This window comes from Dromiciops gliroides, chromosome 4 (genome assembly GCF_019393635.1).
Source record: "Dromiciops gliroides isolate mDroGli1 chromosome 4, mDroGli1.pri, whole genome shotgun sequence".
Classification (NCBI taxonomy): Eukaryota; Metazoa; Chordata; class Mammalia; order Microbiotheria; family Microbiotheriidae; genus Dromiciops; species Dromiciops gliroides.
This window is the reverse complement of record NC_057864.1, coordinates 465,820,896-465,840,896: the sequence shown is the minus strand read 5'-3', so window position 1 is coordinate 465,840,896 and position 20,001 is coordinate 465,820,896. Positions and strand designations below refer to the sequence as shown.

The following is a 20,001-nucleotide window of genomic DNA, read 5'->3' as shown; positions in this document are numbered from 1 at the left end:
CCCCTGGAATATCATATTCCATGCCCTCCAATCCTTTAATGTAGAAGCTGCTAGATCTTGGGTTATCCTGACTGTGACTCCACAGTACTTGAATTGTTTCTTTCTAGCTGCTTGCAATATTTTCTCCTTTACTTGGGAGCTCTGGAATTTGGCTATAATATTCCTGCAAGTTTTCATTTTGGGAACTCTTTCAGGAGGTGATTGGTGGATTCTTTCAATTTCTATTTTACTTTCTACTTCTAGAATCTCAGGGCAACTTCCCTCACAATTTCTTGGATGATAATGTCTAAGCTCTTTTTTTGATCATGGTTTTCAGGTAGTCCAATAATTTTCAAATTTTCTCTCCTGGATCTATTTTTCAGATCAGTTGATTTTCCAAGGAGATATTTCACATTGCCCTCTATTTTTTAATTCATTTGGATTTGCTTTATTGTGTCTTGATTTCTCATAAAGTCATTAACTTCTATTTGATCAATCCTAATTTTTATTTATTTATTTATTTTTTAGTGAGGCAATTGGGGTTAAGTGACTTGCCCAGGGTCACACAGCTAGTACATGTTAAGTGTCTGAGGCCGGATTTGAACTCGGGTACTCCTGACTCCAGGGCCAGTGCTCTATCCACTATGCCACCTAGCTGCCCCCTCAATCCTAATTCTTAAGCAATTATTCTCTTCAGAGAGTCTTTGTACCTCCTTTTCCATTTGGCCAATTTGGCTTTTCAAGCTGTTGACTTTTTTTTAATGACCCTCCTTCATCACTCTCATTTCTCTTTCCTTTTTTCCCTCTACATCTCTTACTTTATCTTCAAAGTCCTTTTTGAACACTTCTATGGCCTGAGACCAACTTATATTTTTCTTGGAATCTTTGGATGTAGGAGCTTTGACTTTTTTATCTTCTTCTGAGGGTGTATTTTGATCTACCTTGTCACCAAAGAAATTTTCAATGGTCTGCATCTTTTTCTGCCTGCTCATTATCCTAGCCTATTTCTTGGCTTTTAACTCCTTCTTAAAGTGGGGCACTGCTTCCAGGATATACTATCCCAATATGCAGGGGGTCCCAGGTGGTACAATTTAAGGAGAGGCACGTTCTCAACTTACCTGCCCTGTGCTCTGGTCTGTAAGTAACCACAGGCCTGCTTACTCTTTAACCTGGAAGCAGAAATGTGGTTCATTATGGTTGTAAGCTTGGTGTGCCTGTGCCCCTCCCCAACTGGGCCACTGCCACTCAAATTTGCTTCCTGGTTCTGAACATGGGCAATACAGCAGCGCTCTACCTCAGCTCGAGCAGAGACCCCTGCTATCTCCCCCACCCCCAACCCAGCCAACCGCTGGACCCCCTCATTGGCCTGTGCACTGAGTTCCAGAAGTAGCCACTGATGCTGATGATTCCAAGGCTCTGGAGGTACTGCCTGCCTGGGGCTGGATTTGCAAGCTATGGCTGTACTCCCCTATCATACCAGTACAACAGATCTTCCCTGATGCCTTTTTTTTTTAAATGTTTTTTTTTTTTTTTTTGTGAAGCATTTGGGGTTAAGCACCTTGCCCAGGGTCACACAGGTAGTAAGTGTTAAGTGTCTGAGGCCAGATTTAAACTCAGGTACTCCTGACTCTAGGGCCAGTGCTCTATCCACTGTGCTACCTAGCTGCCCCCCCCCCCACGTTGCCTTTTTTTTTTTTTTTTTAGTGAGGCAATTGGGGTTAAGTGACTTGCCCAGGGTCACACAGCTAGTAAGTGTTAAGTGTCTGAGACCAGATTTGAACTCAGGTACTCCTGAATCCAGGGCCGGTGCTTTACCACTGCACCATCTAGCTGCACCCCCCCCCCCCGTTGCCTTTTTAAGCTGCCTTTGCCTGGAAATTTATATCACTTTGTTCTTTTGTGGGTTCTGCTGCTCCAGGAATTTTCTTATGACATTATTTGGAGGTATGCGGACAGATGTGTGGGGAGCTCCAAAAGTTACAGCCTTTCCTCCGCCATCTTGGCTCTGCCCCCCAATTCTTATACATTTTATTATTATTTTTTTTTTTGCAGGGTAGTGAGGGTTAAGTGACTTGCTCAGGATCACACAGCTAGTGTCAAGTATCTGAGGCTGGGTTTGAACTCAGGTCCTCCTGAATCCAAGGCCAGTGCTTTATTCACTGTGCCCCCTAGCTGCCCCATTCTTATATATTTTAATCAATTCTTTATATATCTTAGAAATGATACCCTCATCATTATGTGCCCTTGCCTTCATCTTTTGTATGGAGCATGTCTTCTTGTACCTTCTCTCCCAGAGTCAGGCCTGCTATATCATCCTTCAGGTTTCTAGGGTTTTAGAGCACTTGAGGGATTGCAGGGGTGGCTCTTCTGTACTGCTATTGGCTTGAACTATGACTCTACTTCCCTGTTGTGAGTTGCAGTGTAGATGAAAGGTAAGAGAGAAAAGGCAGAAGCCAGATAGGCTTCTTGAATGTCTTTGCAGCTACTCAAGAGCTTCTCATTCACCATGGGGTTAGTGGACCAGAACCAGCTACAGGATGTCCATGTATATTCCATAGACTCTCCAAGACATTTCCCTTACAAGTCATTCTGACTCATGGGAAGCTTCATCAGCTAAGCAGGCACATGAACCAAACCTCAGTACACAGGTATCTTTTTTTTTTTTTAAAGCTTATGAGAGAGTTCCTTGTGCAGCCACATAAGTCTTTCTTTCTTCCTTTTTTTTTTTTTTTTTGTGAGGTGATTGGGGTTAAGTGACTCGCCCAGGGTCACACAGGCCGGATTTGAACTCAGGTACTCCTGAATCCAGGGCCAGTGCTTTATCCAACACATAAGTCTTTCTTGATGTCTGCCCCTTTCATTCATTGTTTAAATTACATAATCTGAGTTTTATTCTCAAGAGCTTACTATATATCTTAGAGTTTCAAGTTATGATACTATATCAATCTTTTTTTCTGAAACTTTTGAAATCTATTCCCCTGAAGTCTAGGGTATATATCAGAATATGCTGAGACACTGATCCTCCTAACCTATATTGAACTCTTAGGAATTATAATCAAATTCATCCAAGGTTCCTAATATTTCCATTTCATCAACTAGTTCTTTGTTAATCATAAACAAGTTCAGAACAACAGTTCCCCTCATTACTTCCTCTGCCTTCTGAAAGATAAAAGTATAAGCAAGATAAGTGAAGCATATGACTAATGCTTTGCTTTTGGCAGAGAAAGATCTCTACCAGATTTATTTTTGGTTAAAATTGCTCATAAGAATAATATTTTCCCAGATTAGAAACCAGGCTGGGAGGAAATTAAGCTCATAAAATTAACATCCCATACCATATATCAATAAACTCCAAATGGATACATGTCGTGAACATAAAAGGCCACATCACAAACAAATTAGAGGAGAATGGAAGAGGATCCCTTTCACAACTATGTATAGGGCAAAAAAACCCACCAAAAAACCAAAACCAACCAACCAAACAAACAAAGGGGCAGCTAGGTGGCGCAGTGGATAAAGCACTGGCCCTGGAGTCAGGAGGACCTGAATTCAAATCTAGCCTCAGACAGTTAACACTTACTAGCTGTGTGACCCTAGGCAAGTCACTTAACCCCAATTGCCTAACTAAAAAACAAACAAACAAACAACTATGTATAAGGTAAATATTCTTTTCCAAATAAGGGACAGAGAAGATACAATTTTCATCACATGTAACTCCACTTCTGCCAAAGTCTGGGAAAGTTTTCCTTAGGGACTGTCCTGTGATGTTACATCAGGCAGAGAGAAATGTGACTCCTGATTGGCTGAGACAATGCTGAATTGTACTGAAGGATGCTTTGGTAAATGTTTAACAATAGGCTCTTGGGGTGGGGGGGGGAAGTATGCACAGCATACTTTTAAGTTAAATCTGCATTAATATTTTGTCCATTGTGTTCTTAAATCTGTTCGTGTCGTTTGTCCTTAGTTCTCAAAGAGAACCATGACATCAGGGTGATGTCATGACTTACGGTGAATTGGACTTAAATGAGGGAGGGCTGTGCAAGGTTACCAACCTCACTCTTTCCTCCACAGCCATTTGGGTCCAGTGGCAAGATAGTTATCAAAATGAGTAGAGATGGCCCTGGATGTTTAAGGCAATTGGGGTGAAGTGATTTGCCCAGGGTCACCCAGCTAGTGAATGTCTGAGGTGAGATTTGAAGTCAGGTCCTCCTGACCCCAGGGCCAGAGCGCTATCCACTGTACCACCTAGCTGCCCCTTTTCTTTTTTCTTTCTTTTTTTTTTTTTTAAAGTTTTTACATAGTTTATTTATGCTCTGATGAAAAATCATCTTCATGGATAAACATCTTCCATAGTGCCTTTTATTCCTTCTTTTTGCCAGCACCGACACTTGCCTTTGCAGTACCTCTGACTTTCTTCATTCTGTTCTTGCATTCCTTTTGCTGCTTTCTTGACATCTTTTTCTTCTCATACAGGCCATGCCTTGCAAGTCTGTGCTTTGGTTCATTTTTCTTTGCATAATCAAGGGAATCATAAATCATGCCAAAGTCTGTTGTTTTGCCACCACCAAAATGGGTTCTGAATCCAAAGACAAAAATGACATCTGGAATTGTCTTGTACATCTTGGCCAGTTTTTCTTGAATTTCAGTCTTGGGAACTGTGGCCTTTCCAGGATGAAGGACATCTATTTACGCTGAAGAAGTTTGTTTGTCATGAACTTCCTGGTTCTGATGGTTACAGTGTCATTCACTCTTGGAGCAAGGTTCCCGTCTAGTTTCAACATCGGAGCGGATAAGAGGCCTCCATGAGACAGGCTGAGAGGAGTCCCGAGGTGAAGGATGGCGCAGATACGAGATGGATGGCGTCTGGACCCCAAGAAGACTCACCATGGTGGCAGCTGGCTCCTCAAGCAGCAGGAGAGGGAAAGGCTGCCCCTTTTCTTAAATCTAGACAATGGATAAAACCAAGAATCAAGCTCCAATTTGTAGCATTTTCTAATTTCCAAGGTATAAATGCTCATGCAGAAAATTTAACAGTTGTCTTTCAAAAGCCAGTTTGATCTTCATCTAGCACATCACTGGCCGTAACTAAGGGAGTGAAGAAGGGACTTTTGGAGATGGCTGGAAGACTTGAAGAGAGGCCATTGAGAGAGGTAAGCTTTTTTTTTTTTTTTAAATGATGGGCATGAAATCTACCTGAAGCTATAGACGCATGAGGACTTGGCCTTCAACATGTCCCTTAATTCTCAGTGCCTGCACTCCTGGAGACTACTAAGAGCAGACTCCTCTACTCTTCCCCTCCCCAACCCCTGCCACAAGAACATATTCTCCTTTGTGGAGCTGAGGAGTGGTTTTTTCGGTTTTTTGGGGTTTTTTTGCAGGGCAATGGGGGTTAAGTGACTTGCCCAGGGTCATACAGCTAGTAAGTGTCAAGTGTCTGAGGCTGGATTTGAACTCAGGTCCTCCTGAATCCAGGGCCGGTGCTTTATCCACTGAGCCACCTAGTTGCCCCAAGTGTTTTGTTTTGTTTTGTTTTGTTTTGTTTTTGCTCTCAAGCAGAAGAGGCCATTTATTTTGGCTTGTTCTATATATAATCCTTATAATTTCTCCAGCTTCTGTTTGCTGCTTACTTGGTAATGAGTGTTACTAGCAATCCCGGAAGGTCTTTTGTGTGACCAATGTTCACTGGGAGAGGACTAAGCTGGGGGTCATTAGCTAAGCATTACCCTCCCCTAAGAGAGGGTGAGAAAAGTGGTTTTTCTCCTTAGCCCCAAAGTATTGTATCCCTAGACTAACAAATATTTGAGGTGGGGCAGATAGATAAAATTCTAGACCAACAGCCCTCTTGGAGTTAGGTAAGTAAAAGGCAAACATATAGTACAACCCTCACTTACTCCTCACAGAAGGGGAAATCACAGGGTAACAGGGTGAGACACATCCCAGGGCACATTCACTAATGCCATAGGAGAACTGAGTCACATCTTTATATTAGAAATGTACCATACATATGTCTATGCACATCAAATAGAAAATTTTTAAATAAAAATTAAAGCAACAAAGTCAGAATTAGGAGGGAAACAGTTAACTGGAAAACATTTTTTGTAGCAATTTCCTCTGATAAAAGTTCTGATATCTAAGATATGCAGGGAATTCATTTAAATATTTAAGAACAATAGATATTTTCCAGTAGATAAATGGCTAAAGGATATGAACATATCGTTTTCTTTTCTTTCTCCTTTTTTTTTTTTTTGGTGGGGCAATGAGGGTTAAGTGACTTGCCCAGGGTCACACAGCTAGTAAGTGTCAAGTGTCTGAGGTTGGATTTGAACTCAGGTCCTCCTGAATCCAGGGCCAGTGCTTTATCCACTGCGCCACCTAGCTGCCCCCTAAACATATCATTTTCAAGGAAATAAATCCAAGTTATCAGCACTCATATGAAAATCTACTCCAAGTTACTAATAGTAAGAGAAATTCAAATTCAAACAACAATGAAGGCTCACTTTACCTCATCGGATTGGCAAAGATGACACATAAGAAAAATGTAAATTGTTGGAAGAGAAGACAGGCATGGGACTGCATTGATAATAGAGCACTGAATTGGTCCAACCATTCTAGAGAGCAAGTTGGAAAGATAATACCCCCAAAGTCACTAAGCTGTGCATACCCATTGGCCCAGTAATACCTCTACTAGGCACTTAGCTCATGTAGAAACAAATTTATAGAACAACTTTTTCTTATAGCAAACAACTGGAATCAAAATGGTTTCCTTAATTGGGGAATGGCTGAACAAATTATGGCATATAAATGTAATGGAATATTATTGTGCTATAAGCAATGACTAAAGACACAGATTTAGAGAAATCTGGGAAGACTTATATGAACTGATGTAGAGTGAAGTGAACAGAATGAGTCAACTTTTATACAGTGACCACAACATTATAAAGGCAAACAACTTTGAAAGATTTAAGATCTTTGATCGATGCATCAACCAATCACAATTTGAGACTAATGCTGCAGCATGCCTTTCACCTTATTAGAGACTTAGTGGTCTGTAGGAAGAATGAAACATACATTTCCAGACATTACCATTGCAACACAAATTTGTTTTACCTGACTATAATTTTGTTACAAGGAAGATCTTTTATTGGGGGGGAGGGGGGGAGGAGTTTTAGGGGAAAAGTGGAGAAATAGTGATAGTAATACCAGAAAAAGGGAAAGAGAGAAGACAAAAGAGCAGTACTTTTAATTTAAAAAACTAATTGGATTTTAAAAATTCACAGAGGACATTAAAGTGAGATTCAGAAGGAGACACAGACAAGCAGGGAAATGTTGGTACTACTAACTTAAATTTTATATATATTAATTAAAAAAGAACAAACTATATGTGGCAGTTCAGAATTTCGTGTGTATTTTCCATTTTCTGGTCTTCTTCGCATGTGAAAATATCATTTGTTGATATTTCATAATAAGAAACAATTTTAAAAGACAAAAAAGATTCTTTGCTCTGTAAAAGTTGTATGTGTTTTGTTTTGTTAAATCTCTGTTAGAAACTCATTATCTATTTCCTTCATCTGGCCCAGGGAGTCCATAGTTCTCATTTTAATATCATTTCTCTTTTCTCCTTGCCCAAGTGCTTTCTTCTCTTTCTTCTCAAATTTGAACATTTTCACACACATGCCTACCTTTTTGCCATGCAGCACAACTCTATTCACTCTTCTAGCTGATCTCAGCTCACATAGGCTAGGCTAGGGTGGCCAGAACCTCTCCTAGAAAAGTGATAGGCAACAAAAGGTGAGCAGAGTGCCTCTAGGTTAAGAGTAAGTTTTTTTCTTTTCTACATGGATATCTTGGTAGAGACCTCAGTCTTGAATTCCATACAGTGATTTTACTTAGAATTAGGCATTCTAAAAATCCTTTTGAAATTAGCATTTAATCTGAGTCAGAACCAACGATCTCTTGCTTTTATTATGTGTATCTGTCACCAACAAAAACCTAGTGGCTTTGGGGTTCTGTTTTGGCCAGGGAAAAGTCTCACTGACTCCCTGAACCAGGACTCCCTGAATCAGATTTAGAATTGAAAGGGACATTCCAACTGATCTTCAGCCATTGAACTTCATCCATTATAACCCCCTCATCTTCCATATAAAGTTACACAGGTAGTCAGTATCAGTTCTGGTGTTGGAATTCTGGTTATCTGCTGTAAGAAACAGGTAAACTGAGGCAGGACCCCCGATCTGGTGCAAAGCAGGAAGGCCATTTATTCTAGGTCTTGCAAGAATGGGCAAGCACCCCAGGGGGTATTGCAATTTGTTCCAGTGAAGTCCTCCCTTTTATCCTAGATCTAACACAAGGTCCCTCTCCGAACTCGGTTCACATTCTTCATGACACTTCTAAACATGTACATGTAGACCACCCTCCCCAAGATATGGCCCCACTGCCGCCCCCATCCCGCGGGAGCACTAGACCCTGAGATTTTACAATCCTTTGTTCTCTAACTTTAGAAAACTTCTGTTGACTCAGCATGGAAAAGGAAGGGAAATTTTGAGGAGTGGGAATAAACTTTTAGGGCTTGGATTGCATAGTTTGTTCTTATCTGAGAGAAACATGCTTTACTGGTTAACTGTTAACTCAGTAGGAAAAAGGAAGGAATGGTGGAGATGGGTGGGGGGGGGGAGAAGCTCCCAGGACTTGAATAATGTATCCTGCCAACTGAGGCAGACACACCATTCCTATCATCTGCCAGCCTCCAGCTTCAGTGCCCTTTTCACATCATCACATTGTGATCAAGGGTACAAGTCTTCAACCAGATAGATAAAAGTAGTTGTGATGTTTGGAGTCAATGGAAGGAGTCGGGGACTTGGGTTCAAATCCTGCCACTGATGCTTGCTACCTCTGTGACCTTAGGCAAGACTCAATGTCCTCATCTATAAAATTATGGGGGTGGGGGGGGACAGGACTGGACTCAATAGCCTTCTGGGTCCCCTCCAGCTCTACATTTGCGATCCTATGGAGGAAATGAAGGCAAGGCTGCTGATCAAGGAGCTGTGAAAGGTAGATACTTGATCAAAACCAGTCAAGGAAAACTAGTTTAGTTGAAGTCTAGGATTCTGAAACTGATGCTGGCTAGTTTATCAGAGCATGGAGCTAATTAAGCATCACAGGAGAGCAGGAAACACAGGACTTAGAGCCAGGACACCTGGGTCTGGACCCCAGCATCAGTACTTATTAACCATGTGACCCTAAATAAGTCATTTACCATCTCTGAGCCTCAGTTTCTTCATATGTAAAAATGGCGATAATAATATCATCACCACCTACCTCACAGGGCTGTTAGGAGGAAAGCACTCTGCAAACTTGAGAATGTTGAGTGATTGTTACAGCATCACCACCACCATCATTATCATTCTAACTGGTCGGGATTCATGGTTTCGTGAGTACTGGCAGGTTTTTTTAACTCAGCTCTGCCTGGTCTGACTCCACCCTTCCAGTTTCTCTCGCATTCCCTTCAGCTGGAGCCTCCTGCTGCTACCTGGATTATTTTCCATGGCAACTACCGAGAGATTCCCCCCCTTCCTCCTTGCTGCTACTCTCTCTTTTCTAGCTCATTCCTATTGTTTTCCAAGCTGTCTGTTCTAGCAGTTAGAGCTTAGCATTTCTCTCCCTCCATTTTCAGTTTTGATTCATAGATCTAAAATTGGAGTTGACCTCAGAAGTCAATTTAGTCCAGCAACCTTATTTTAAAGATGAGGAAACTGAGGCACATGGAAGTGAGGTGACTCACCCAAAGTCACACAGGCAGTAAACATCTGAGGTAGGATTTGAACCCAGGTCACCTGAGTCCAGAGTCAGGACTTTTCACTGTGCACTGCTGCTTTCCTCCATGATTTACACATACCTAATCAATCAATGAGATGCCTCCTTAGCAATGACTCTCTTATTTCTGAATTCCATCCCCAACTGCCACTCCCTTTGTCCTGGCCCTGGGTACCTCCTTGTTTAACTATTACAAAAGCATCCAAACTTTCCTCCCTGCTGCCACTCTCTCCCTCTATGCTTTCAGAACTCATTGAGCATCACTGTTTGCTGTTACCTGATTGATTTTCCTAACGCGCTGCTTTCACCATGACCTTCTCCAGGTCAAGAAAATGTCAACTACCTGTCTCCTTATTGGCTAAAATGTAAAATTCTCCATCTGGCACTGAGCTGTCTATGATCAGGACACAGCTTCCCTTTCTAACTTTATCTACCACAACCTACCCTCCCCTAAACACAAGCCCTCCAGGTGGGCCCTGCTGGTCTTTTCTTCCATGTCTTCTGACTAGAGATAGGGAACTCTCAAGAATAAAATTCTGAAGGTATCAACCAAAACATTTCCAATGAAAAAGAAAATGGAGAGTTGTCTCTGGAGACCCTATGTCGATGTACAGGGAATTCACTCACCAACTTGGATTTTAATAAGAAATACCTTGGAGTCACATCATATACACATGTAACTTACATAAATTCAACTATACTTGTAAGAGAAACAGAGACAGAAACATGAATATGCTTATCATTCCACTCAACGAGTATATAATTCAAAATGAGCGAGAGATAGGTATCTGCTCTTCCCTCAGTCAGCCTTCATTCCTAATTGCCTCTCAGACTGGAGACTACTTCATAAGTCATAATTTTACATGTGCATATTAAGGGGCTGTATATACAAAATCAATGAGGAATACTAGGTTTTCTGTATGTTGTATTTCCTGTGCACCCCCTGAGGGTGCTATCCCAAAGCCCATTACAGCTGGGGCATGACCCCCCCCCCCAGAAGAGCCTGGCTCAGGCCCAGAGAATTGCTATTTACCATTGACCCAAATGCCCCTACCCCTACACATTATCTCTCAGGTGCTTCCTTCAATCAATCAATCAATAAGTATTTATTAACTATGTGCCTATATAATCATATTATGAGTCTCACCTCCTTTTCAACTATACATAATTACCAGGAGGTTTTAGCCCCTCATCTCTGCCTTAGTCCAACTACATCAAGAATGTTTCACTCGTTTCTGGGATCCATAGAAGGACATTCATAATCTAGAGAGTACCTGGAAGAGAACACCCAGCATAGTGAAGGACCTTGAGTTCATGTCATAATGAAAACTGTTTAAAATCACTGGGAGAAGATGCAGCTAAGTGGCACAGTGAATAAAGCACCAGCCCTGGATTCAGGAGGAACTGAGTTCAAATCCAGCCTCAGACACTTGACATTTATTAGCTGTGTGACCCAGGGCAAGTCACTTAACCCTCATTGCCCCGCAAAAACAAAACAAAACAAAACAAAAGAACTGGGAGTACTCAGCCTGGATAAAAGAGACTTGATAGGATGTGATGGGATGTGATGAGATGGGATAGGATAGATAGATGATAGATAGATAGATAGATAGATAGATAGATAGATAGATAGATAGATAGATAGATAGATAGATAGATAGATATGATAGATATGATAGTTGTCTTCCAGTCTTTGAAGGGCTCTCATTTGAAGGAAAGATTAGATTTATTTTGTTGGCCTTAGAGGGCAGATGCAGTGGGTGAAAGGTACAAAAAAGAACATTTAGGCTTGATATCAGAAAAAAACCCAAACCAATTCAAGCTGTCCCAAAGAGGAATGGGTTGCTTTGAAAGGTAGTGGGTTCCCCTTCCTTGGAGGTCTTCAAGCAGACTCTGGACAACCATCCAGTACATTATAGTGGGGGTTCTTTTTGTATTTGCTTTGGATGAGATGGCCACTACTCTCAAATGTTGTGATGCTGAGTGGCACAGTTCTTGTAAGAACAGCATCAGGGGGCAGCTAGATGGAGCAGTGGATAAAGCACCGGCCCTGGATTGAGGAGTACCTGAGTTCAAATCCGGCCTCAGACACTTGACATTTACTAGCTGTGTGACCCTGGGCAAGTCACTTAACCCCCATTGCCCCGCAAAACAAAACACAACAAAAGAACAGCATCAGGAGAACTAAAACCTGGAATGAGCTGAGGCCAATGATGGAGTCTAAGAGCAACAAAAAGTGATTTTAAAAACACCTTTATTGGAATCAAGAGGAAAACCAAAGAAGAAATAAAACCCCTGGGGGATGGATAGGATCATGATGGTCCCAGATGCAGACATCCACCAATTTGGAGAATCTCATGCAAAACACTCATGGAGTGATTGGAAAACTGGGTTGCATAGACTATGTGGAGCTCTCCAATATTTATTTTTCTTTTTGTTTTGTCTATCAAGCAGAATGCTCTTTTTGTTTTCAGCGTATTCTTGCTAAAAACCAAAAACAAACCCCAAAAGTTTTATACATAGTTGCAGAGTTTCCAACTTAGGTTTTTAAAAACAGTTCCTCTTTACACCATCAAAAGAATAAAATCTCTTCTTCAAATTCTCAAAGATGCATAGATATAACAGCAAGCTGCCTTTTGCAAAATTTCAGATATATACAATGAGAAATTCTAACAATATTACCTTGTAAAATATAACTGCAATGGAGTAGAGAGATTACAGGGCTGCATGTACATACAGTTAAGTAAACAATCTTTCCTGCACTAAAAGACAGTCAACATAATATACAAAGTATGGTGAAATTAGCTCACTTTTAGTATTGGATCTTTCTAATCTAATGCCAAGTTGTTTTATTTTAAATAAAAGAGTTGAACAATTTAAAAGCTGCTTCAAGAAGAGTACAGTTACTTAAACATGGAAGATTGCCATACCCTGCTTCAGTTTCTTTTATTTATTTTGGATACTTCTCCCTACTGCTGAAAAAAACAAAACAACCCAACATCTCAACAATGGCGCAGCACACATATTTGTTTTCTGGGGAAATAAATCTTGTTTAGAAGGAAGGCCTTCTGTTTTTGAGCTTTTGCTTTTAAAGAATAATACTGGGGCAGCTAGGTAGTGCAGTGGATAGAGCACCGGCCCTGGAGTCAGGAGTACCTGAGTTCAAATCTGGCCTCAGACACTTAACACTTACTAGCTGTGTAACCCTGGGCAAGTCACTTAACCCCAATTGCCTCACTAAAAAAAAAAAAAAGAATAATCCTGAACATTTAAGAGTTTCTTGAAAGCAGAATGCTCTTAGCATGGAACCAAAAGGGTTAATAGAAAATTGAAATAGAAGACAAATAAGAAGATGGTAAATGAGCACTTTTTAACACTTGTTAAGTTCTAGTCTCCAGGCCCAGCTGAATGAATGAATACACATGGCAATGCCTGAGGTATTGTCAGAGCCATCTGAAAAATTGTAAAGAACAGGAGGGGCTGTGAAGTCCCAAGACCAGAGAATGGAAAATGTGGTCCTGATTCCCAAAGAAATAAAAAAGGGGCAATGTTTGTAAACTACAGTGAGTTTGACACTGGTTTCTGGAAAAATTCCAGAATATATAAATAAAAGGGATGGTCTGTGGGAATTTAGGAAGCAAACAAGTGAATTGTAAGAGCCAAAACAGCTTCCTCAAGGACAGGTCATGTCATACTGACATTTTTTTCCTTTTCTTCCAAGGTTACTAGAATGGAGAATTCAGTAGATATTATTGACTTGTATTTTAGTAAAGCATTTGATAAAGTTTCTTATGCTCCAGACAAGATGGAGAGATGTAAGGCAGATGAAAGTATAGTCAATGAAATCGGAATTGACTGAATGATTAGACTACCAAAATAATTATTAGTGAGTCCCAACCGACTAAGAGGGAGGTCGCTAAAGAGTGCACACCAAGGATCTGTCCTTGGTCCTGTACAGAACCATTTTTATTTATGGAAGCTTGCTTATCAGATTTGAGGATGACATAAAGCGTGAAGGAACAACTAACATGTTAGATGATAGAATAAGGATGCCAAAAGATCTCAATAAGCTGGAATTAGGGACTCAATTTAATAAGATGAAATTAATTGGGATAAATGTGAAGTACTACTCTTGGATTCAAAAAGTCAATTTCTCAAAGTACAAGGAAGTAGATCTTCAGAACTGACTCCTAAGAACTTCAAGGGATGGTCTAGTAAGTCAACAATTAGTGTGGAAATGCCTAGGATTTTATTTGACTATAAACTCAAAACAAATCAATATCATAACATGACAACAAAGCAATAACTAGAAATTTTTACACCTGTGTCAAAAATAGTTTGGACTGTCAGAACAGAGAACAGTCTGATTGTGGGTATAGTTGGGTGGGGAGAGGGGAGAGTTTATTCTGGAGTAGGGAGGGAGAAAACAGGTCCTTTGGAGAAAGTGTCACAACAATGGGACCCAAGGAGAAAGCTCTTTGGTAGGCACTGGTTTGAGACTTGAGGTACAGAGTGTGCATTTGCAATGGGGAGGAAATCACTACCCAGGGTGTGGCACTCCCCCCCCCCCCCCCCGGGACAAAGCCTCATTTGTTCTATCCTAGTTATAGCTCTGCCCAGGATACTGGTAGGACTCACTCTTCTGGAAAGCATTTCAACCAGTCAGGTGTCACATTTGTGCCAGGCTGGGGAATTGGTCCATGTCCTCCCTGGTCACTTTGTGATTCTGCAGGCCTCCATTCTGGCCTCTACCCAGCCCCAACTTCAGTATACACAATAACACCCTTTCCCCTTGCCCATCTAAAGATTTTCTCCGCCCTTATTCTGTCTGACTTTCATGGGCTGGAACTCAGGGTGGTAATCAGAAGAATCCAAGGTGGGCAGACCCTTCCATGGGATGTTTGAAGGACAGATGTTCTGCCCAGAAAAAATAACTAGCAATTTTGGCTTTTGGGGCAACTGTTGCCCAGGGCAAGAAATACATAGTGTGGCCTCAAATCCATTTGGTAATTCATGATGTAAAAATATGAGGTCATTCAGAAAGATGTGGTTGATTGAGACAAATGGTCAGCAGCTGGAAGAGACTTCATGTGGGGAAGGAAGCTAGCCCTGGGTTTGCTTACCCTAGTTAGGAAATACACTGGAGAGAGGGTGGGAGAGCCCTGAGGATGGAGAAAAAGAGGGGTAAGTTGGGGATTTCTTTATGGGAATGAGAGGAAAGAGGGATGGAAGAAACAGGCTACTGTTCATTGTCCCCGCAGTTACCCAGAACCCTAAGCTCTACTGTCCTGCTTCTCTCCTGGACTCTGAGCTTCCCTCACCTTCTTCTACACTTCAAGGTATCATGGGGAAAAATAGGGTAGGGGTTTTTGGTAGGGGTAGGGGTTTGGGATCCTTAGGAATTCCTCTTTAAAGGATTACACCCTCTTGCACACAAAAGCAGTTAGAATAAGATAGTAATTTATTTAGAGGAAGGGGAAGGGAAGGGAAACCAAGAGAGAAATCATTGGACTTCTTCTCATGGGGAGAAAGGCATGGCATAGAGTGTGGCTCTGAGATATCAATCTCCTTGAGCAGGAGACAGATAGATACTTTTATAGGGGACTGATGGGGGTGATCATCTGACTGTGGAAAGTTCCCTTAGTGAGGGAGGACCATCCTCCACTGGTGGTGGCTGGAGGAGTTGGGTGAGGGGTGGCTGCAGATCTCTCAAGCTATCTCTCTCCTCAGGACACAAAGGAAGCAGCCCCACTTAATCTTATCTCCCCAGGATTGAGGAAGACTAGAATGAAGGGTGGAGGTCCGGAGCTAGCTCAGTCCAATCTAGTTCCACTTCTCTCTCTGGGGGTGTCTGTCCTCTGGTTTAGTTTCTCAAGGAGAAGGTTCCTTGATGTACCCCAGAGAACTTCTGGGGTGCTCTGGGCCCATAACAAAGGTTTCTTCCTTCCTTTTTCCCTCCCTCCCTCCTTCCCTTCCTTCCTTCCTTCTTTCCCTCCCTCCCTCCCTCCTATCTTCCTTTCTGTTTTTGGAGGCAATTGGGGTTAAGTGACTTGTCCAGGGTCACACAGCTAGTGTCTGAGAGTGCATTTGAACTCCTAACTCTAGGGCCAGTGCTCTATCCACTGTGCCCCGTAGTTGCCCTCCACCTCAGGGTTTCAGGACTGCCCTTTCTAAATTTTCTGCCCTACTGGCTCCACCCCAGTTTTTACTTTTCATGGAAACCAAAACAAGGTAATCCATTCTCATCTCACATGAAGAAGATACTGATAGTTGACATTTCTATGACACTTTAAGGTTTGCAAAGAACTGGAAAAATACGAACTTCTTTCATCTTCACAACAAGCCTATGAGAGAGGTGCTTTTATTACTCCCATTTGACAGAGGAGTAAACTGAAGCAGACAGAGGCCAGCTGCCTCTCTCAGACAGATCCCCCAAATGTGGAAACTCATTTTCCCAGCCGAGATTGGCACCTTCCTGCAATTTCTGTCCTTAGCATTTACAATCCTGAGAGGTTAAGTAATTTGGGCTCACACAAGCCAGTGAGTGGCAGAGGTCTTCTTGACTCAAAGGGGAAGAGTCTTATTTCCTTCATTCCATTGCCTGCCTCTCTGTAAAGTTTAGTTTCTTTTTGTTTGTTTGTTTTGGTTTGTTTTGGTTCTTTTTTGTGGGTAATAAGGGTTAAATGACTTGCCCAGGGTCACACAGCTAGTAGGTGTCAAGTGTCTGAGGCTGGATTTGAACTCAGGTCCTCCTGAATCCAGGGCTGGTGCTTTATCCACTGCGCCACCTAGCTGCCCCCTAAGGTTTAGTTTCGAGAGAGAGTGCGCGCTAACCTCCAATCTAACCCAATCCCCACCTTTTACTGAAGTGGAAACAGCCCTGGGGAGGTGATGCCCAAGATCACACACCCGATGAGTAGCAACCCTGGCATTTAAGCCCGGATCTTTGGCTCTACGTCTCATGTTCTTTCCAGGAAACTGCTTGAGGGGAGCCAGCGTCTGTCCACGCGTCCATTGCTAAATGTCAAATTGTGTTAGGAAGGACACCAGGAGGAAATAGAACAATGGGGGAAAGAGGAGGCTAGTGCAGGTGTGCGTGCGGGTGGGGGAGGGGACGAGTCAGGAAGCTATGGCTAGAGGCAGCTTTCCAGAAGGGGACGGGGGTGGGGGAACAGGGGAGCGGCCCATAGGAAGCTGGAGAATTTGACAGTTCAGAAAAGCTTGTATCAGGGGTTGGGAAGCTGAGACTTATGAGTGTTTGGGTGCCTTTCTATATGTCGGGAGAAAGGTGATAGGAATACCAGAGATGGAGGAAAACGCTCTCCTTCTTCAGTGGCTCTTTGCAGAATCACCTATTCTCAGTTAGAATAATAATCACTGGGGGGAGGGGGGGGCCAATGAAGGTTAAGTAACTTGCCCAGGGTTACACAGCTAGTAAGTGTCAAGTGTCTGAGACAGAATTTGAACTCAGGTCCTCCTGAATCCAGGGCCGGTGCTTTATCCACTGTGCCACCTAGCTGCCACCTAGCTGTCCCCTAGAATAATAGTCATAATTAGTATTTATATAGTATGCTTTACAAATATTATCTCATTTGAGCCTCACTATAACCCTGGGAGGTAGGGGATGTTATGATCACTTTTTTACAGTTGAGGAAACTGAGGAAAACAGAAATCAAGTGACTACCCAGCATCATATCACTAGTAAGTGTCTGAGGCTGGATTTGAATTCAGGTCTAGCTTGACTTCTGTCCTAGCACTCTATCCACTGCACCACCAAGCCTAGTGGTTTGCAAAGCCATCTATTCCATATCTAAACAAAAGTTGAGCCTGACACCCCCCCCACCTCATTTTATAGAAGAGGAAATTGAGGCCGGAATAGGTTAAATTACTTTCATAGGGTCACAACTGTAGTAACCCTTGGTAAATACCTTTGGGGTTACCCCTGGCCAAACCTAAAGACTGGAAGGGCAACTAGGAGGAGATTTTGGAGATAGGGGAGGCAGATATGACCCTCTAATTAATGCAGTGACTCTCTGACTACCCATAGGCTTAAGAAAGGCAGCACATGAGTAAGAAGACTTGGGGGACCATTTGGGAAGGCAGTGTCACATGTCCACCTACAGTAATAAAGGAACACAGTTTAGCTGAGCCAAGCTCAGGAGATAAAGATCCCCCTTTCTTTAGGGGGAGGTAAGGTGAGGAGTAGGTTTGTGGGGGAGACCTGTGGCCACATGACTGGAGATGGCCTGGCAGTGGTCTGTGACTAGAAGAGAACCATCCATGATCCTATCAATTACCTACCCTCCCTTCCTCCCAATCCAGGGCTATTATTTAGGATTTGTGTATTATTAATAGAAGCCATCATCTATGTTATCTCATCTGATCCTTAAAACCACCCTGGCAATGTTACTATTCCCATTTTGCAGATAAGGAAACTGAGGCTCAGAGAAATGAAGTTATTTACCCAGGGTCATATGGCTAGTGTCTGAGGCAGGATTTGAAGTCACATCTTCCTGACCCCAAGTCCAGTTCTTTAACGATTTAGGCAGCACCAAACACACTGTGTTTCTGGCTCATATCGGGTCACCAGGAGAAGGAAACCAAGGTTCAAAAATAGAAGCTAAAGTCCAGGAGGGTTTGGAGCAGGGTGGGGCAGTCTCATCCAATTTGCTCTGGGGGATGGTGAGAGAGTTTATGGATTAAGTGTATACATAGGATTTTGAGTTTCTTCCGGCACTAACCCTGCTGTCCCCGCCCTAGAACTGGCCCTCTGAGTCACTGCCTAGAACAGTCCCACCCATTTCTCCAAAGGGCTTAGGTTCTGATCTCAGTAAAAGCACTGTATAATCAATCACTGCATTCTGGCTCTGCAAACTCTAATGACATGGGAAGAATGGTTCAGGCCCCCCCACCTCCACCCCCACCCCCTCCCTCCGCTAACTCTGTGTGAGGTGGAAGGGTGAGTTCTATTCAGTAACAAGTTCCCAAGAGCTTTCAAGACTGTGCTAGAATTTGCTGAGATGAAGATGGACCTCAAACCCTGTTCTTTTTTTTAATCATAAAAGTATTTTATTATTTTCTAGTTACATGTAAAAAGAGTTTTCAACCTTTGTTTTTATAAGATTTTGAGTTCCAAATTTTTCTCTCCCTCCCTCCCTTCCTTCCTTCCTCCCCAAGAAGAAAGTAATCTGATATGGGTTATATATGTACAATCACATTAAACATTTCTGCATTAGTCATGTTGTGAAAAAATAAACCAGAAAAAAAGGGAAAAACTTCAAAAGAGGGGAAAAAAAGTAGAAACAGTATGTCAAACCCTGTTCTTAAGAAGCTCAACATTTAGGGGCAGCTAGGTGGCGCAGTAGAAAGAGCACCGGCCCTGGATTCAGGAAGACCTGAGTTCAAATCCGATCTCAGACACTTAACACTTACTCGCTGTGTGACCCTGGGCAAGTCACTTAACCCCAATTGCCTCACCAAAAAAAAAAAAAAAGAAGCTCAACATTTATTGGTAGTGGGGACTAGTCTGGGGGATGAGGAAGGGAATGGGGTGGAGTGTTAAATGACACAAATAATTCTCCAATCCGGAGTGAAATTTGTGCGTAGGAGATAACAGGACAAAATTCTCAGAGCAGAATTAATAGATTGTAATCTGCTGGAGGACAGGGACTATTTTTTGCATCCTAGGTGCCTCATACAGAGAGAGAGGACTTATTAAATATTTGTTGAATTTAATTTATTGAATTAAAATTTGAGGTGATCACTCGCCTGGAACCATCACTTTCAGCTGGAAAGAGGAGGGAGGCTTAGGGTTTGGAGGGCCTGAGGCTTCCTGGAGGAGGTAGCTTTCTAGTTGGTCACTGAATCCTTGAAGGCAAGAAGGGAACACAGCAAAGACAAGATCGGGGTGAGGGAGGCAGGAGTCCATCTCTGGCTGGTGAGATGGTTGGCCCCAGCTAAACCACTGAATTAGGACTTTGGGTGTGTTAGGGAATAGGGAAATAGTCCAGTTGGTCTGGACTCCAAGTTACTTTGTATTTATTTTAAAAATGCATCTATATGTTGTATGTATGTGTTGATATAAATTCACAAGGGAAGACTGTGCCTGCTCTAGAGGATCTTGCATTCTACTATAGAAGACTGTCTTTCGGTCTTTTGTTGCCTAGCACAGTGCCTGACCAGCGGCAGTCACATAATCAATGCTCATGGATC

General features: G+C 42.3%; 1 pseudogene; it reads right to left on the bottom strand.

Moving 5' to 3' along the window:
- Positions 1-4,235: 4,235 nt before the first annotated feature.
- Positions 4,236-19,996, bottom strand: LOC122755298 (annotated as a pseudogene).
- Positions 19,997-20,001: the final 5 nt, after the last annotated feature.